Source organism: Rana temporaria, chromosome 1 (assembly GCF_905171775.1).
Source record: "Rana temporaria chromosome 1, aRanTem1.1, whole genome shotgun sequence".
NCBI classification, from domain to species: domain Eukaryota; kingdom Metazoa; phylum Chordata; class Amphibia; order Anura; family Ranidae; genus Rana; species Rana temporaria.
The window spans coordinates 657,807,510-657,811,698 of NC_053489.1; the positions used below are offsets into that span (position 1 = coordinate 657,807,510).

Here is a 4,189-nt window from a genome sequence, read left to right on the forward strand (position 1 = left end):
TTGCTTGTTTATTCCAGTATTATCGCAATTAGATGTCATAGATACTTGATTGTTTTTTTTCCCAAATAAACTTGCCTATACAATTGACCATGTAGTTGCCATCATCCCTTTAAACTTGGTAATGTGGAAACCTCTAGGGTTGGGATTATGTGGGCAACGAAAAGAATATAAATTCAAAAAATTATAAAAATATATTTTAATACATATGCGTAGAAAAATTACATGAAATACAAAATTGGTGAAAAAGAACAAAACATTTACATTGAAAACATATAAATAGACAGATTGACACTATGCCATGTTACAACATGAAATTCACCCCAAAGAGGTGAATTTGTGAAAGATGGACTGATCCGACGCGTTTCCGAAAAAACTTTCAAAGTTTGATCTTCATCAGGGATGTAAAGTGTCTTTACTGTCTAAATAGAGAAAATGTTGATTGAAAAATATATACAATGACATTATATTCAATATTGTACAAGTTCATACAGATGCAATAAAAAAAACTCACTTCATAGTGCCTATGGCTGTGTCTCCATTCTACACCTGAAATAACCTCCACAGTGCTGACCCAAGATCCCCAAGCCGATCCGTAATCCAAATCCACATAAAATCGCCAAACACTATCTCATCAGAGATTGAGACCAAAAAAGTCAAAAAAGGCGTTTAAAAAAGTGAATCTAGCAAAGGAAAAAACAATACATAGTAAAAAGGTCATTCAAAAACTCATGGATGATGAAAGCAAGTCTGTATTTGTCAAAGGACAAAATAAAGAAATCCCACTTACTTGATGAAAAAGTGGACTAACTCTCAAGATGAAATGTTTTCCATATGGAGAGAAAAAGGTGCCCCAAAGAATATGTAACCTGTGGAGATTATCCAGCAGATATACTAAAAAACAGAGGGAAAAGAACAGCACCATTTAGAAGGAATACATCAATTGGGAGAAAATGATCTTTACCATGAGAAAATGGAGAAAAACTTACTAAGTATGTAAACCAAAAGGACTTCCAGCAGCGAGATCCTGGGTGGAAAGCACCTTCTTATGGATGTTGTACAGAGAGCAATTAGATGCTCCTCGCAAATGCTGAGGAGGGAGAATGACACCATTCAAACTCCTCTGCGTTCTTATATAGCATGGTTATAACTCTCATTGGTTAAAAAGATACCATGTGACCGCATCAGCTGTATGATGCATCACATGTTGAGTAATGACTGAAAGAAAAATCCCTTAATAATATAGGTGGAGTGTAGAATGTGCCGCCCATACATGGACAACCACCAATAGCAGTACTGCAGATGGGCCGTGCTGGAAGTCTGCACAGCTGATGACACAAACAAGGTGTGCCCAGGCTGAGCAGAAAAATCAGTAGCAATTACAAACAGCTAACAAGGAGCTGTCTTGAGCATTTGCCTAGTAAGCCAATGATACATAGCAGAATACAAAAAAATGGGCGCTGTGTTTGACAATAGAGAAATTGGTGGACAAAACACCAAATCCCATTGTGCAGGATAGAAAAATATTCCAATCAAAGAAAAACATATTGATACAAGTTTTGCTTATAAATAAACAAAAAATGCTTGTTTAAATGTATTGTCTCTATCATGGCTTGTAAAACCAATGAAAAAGCAATTAAAAAAAAATATATAATAAAGGCAAAAAATGGAAAGAAAGCGCCTGGCTAGGTACACTGCTGGATGCAGTTCGTGGGTGGTTGACCAAAAGCTATAAGGGGGATTGCGGTCATCTTTTAGAGAGATAATAGGGGAAATGCCACAAAAAGACACAAATAGCCGGCGGTGCCAGGGAATGACCCCAGTAAAAAGGGGATCAAGATCTACAGTTTGAGGGTTGCCCAAACAGACACTTCTTACCCTGGCACCAGATGAGAAGGAAGGCAATTGGGACTGGAAAGGAGGGGCTAATCTTGGGGGCAGTGCGGAGGTACCGCAGATGGGGGACACATGAAAGGGCACTTGAAGTATTGAGCTCATATGCATACAAGAATCATGAACACATTTCCAAAACAGACAATACAAAATTATATATATATATATATATATATATATATATATATATATATAGATATATATATATATATATATATATATATATACATGAAATAGATATCTTCCAAAAAATAAATACTGGAGATAAATCTTCATGAGTTACAAAGTAACAATTATAGTAAACCCCATATGATGCAACATTGTAGCTCCTATTGAAAAACAACAAACTATACTGTACAAAATTCCCAAAAGGAAAGAAAGACAGAGAGGTGGAAAAATGGGAGGAGGAAAGCCTAGGGGCCAAAGTTGGAAAATTTGGCCCATATATACAATTAAAAAGTCAATAAAGAATTGTCTAAAAATGAAATGGGAAGATGATATTCAATCAGTTTTCCCTGAACTGAATCCCTCCAAGAAGGGCCTAAAACTCTCCATCTCATTGAGTCCTGGGGGGGTGGTTGCCCTAAGACGTCTAATCCAGCGCATTTCCCGCTGGAGCAGGGTCTTGTTCCAATCCCCTCCCCTTAGTGGAATATGGATACGCTCCAAAACATAGAAAGAAACCCTTGGCATTCTATAATGGTGGCATTTGGCAACATGTCGACCAAGTGGGAGATATAGATTCCCTATGGTCATACTGTATACATGTTTATGTGGATTTGGATTACGGATCGGCTTGGGGATCTTGGGTCAGCACTGTGGAGGTTATTTCAGGTGTAGAATGGAGACACAGCCATAGGCACTATGAAGTGAGTTTTTTATTGCATCTGTATGAACTTGTACAATATTGAATATAATTTCATTGTATATATTTTTCAATCAACATTTTCTCTATTTAGACAGTAAAGACACTTTACATCCCTGATGAAGATCAAACTTTGAAAGTGTTTTCGGAAACGCGTCGGATCAGTCCATCTTTCACAAATTCACCTCTTTGGGGTGAATTTCATGTTGTAACATGGCATAGTGTCAATCTGTCTATTTGTATGTTTTCAATGTAAATGTTTTGTTCTTTTTCACCAATTTTGTATTTCATGTATTTTTTGTAATTTTTCTACGCATATGTATTAAAATATATTTTTATAATTTTTTGAATATATATTCTTTTCGTTGCCCACATAATCCCAACCCTAGAGGTTTCCACATTACCATGATTGTTTTTTTCCATGTGGGCCTGGCGCATTGATGAATTACTATTACCGATGTGCGCGCCAGCCGCAGCCCTATATAAAGTCACCCCTCACCCACGGCACTTCAACCTATGATTAAGTGGCGTCGATCTTCCACGCAACGCGTCAGGTGAAGGAGAAGTGCCGTTGGTGACGTCATCTACGTTCGCGGCCGAGAGTGGAGATCTGCTGCTATTACCCTGCTTCCTGTAATTATCTGCATGCTGACTACAGGGATTTTAAATGTGAGTGCTACATTTTTTTCATTAAAACGAATCTTTAATTACTACACTATGGAGCCTGTATTGTGCTTTTGTTGAGAGCATTCTGGGAAATACATGGTCGACTGAAGAGGCTGAGCTGTGTTGGAGCAACTTATCCTTAGCTGTACCTGCTGGGCTCCATTAACATCATATAGGCTATAACTAGCCTTACCTGAGGTGAGAGGCTAGATTTTTCTTTCTTGATCTGCACAACTACACTGGATGATCGTGCGGTGGACTGCAGCATCATCTTTTATTCAAGCACCTTTGCACGTTTAGGGAAATTAATTTATTAAGCACTTGATTGTTTGTTGGACTGTATTTCTCACAGCACTGTGCACTTTGGAATTTTTTAAGCACCTTCATATATTATATATTTTTTTTTTGAACATTCATGGTCTGAACATCACATATTGATTATTGATTTTTACGTGCACATTTCTGGTGCACATTTTTACACTTTTATATTATATTATTTTTTCTTAATCCTATTTTTTTAGGGTGTTTCTTTTCCATCTATTTGGATTTTATCATATATTTTTATTTTTGTTCACCATTATTAATTATTTGCATATTGTTTGATTGCACTGGACTTTATCACATAATATTGTTTTCACTGGACTTTATCACGCATTTATTGTGTCACTTAATTTTATTTGGATGACTGTAATTTGATGTTCTAGTAATTTTTTTGGATCTCATTATTTTTACAATTTTCCTTGCCTTACATCATGGCTGTTGATGTAT

The 4,189-nt window shown here is 36.6% G+C and overlaps 1 long non-coding RNA gene across 1 annotated transcript; it reads right to left on the reverse strand.

Moving 5' to 3' along the window:
* Positions 1 to 218: 218 nt before the first annotated feature.
* LOC120925059 lies at positions 219 to 1,087 on the reverse strand. The gene is made up of 3 exons (XR_005746535.1): positions 987 to 1,087; positions 512 to 891; positions 219 to 419 (listed from the first exon to the last, which is right to left on the reverse strand). It is a non-coding gene; the product is annotated as an uncharacterized LOC120925059 (long non-coding RNA).
* Between the last annotated feature and the right edge of the window lie 3,102 nt (positions 1,088 to 4,189).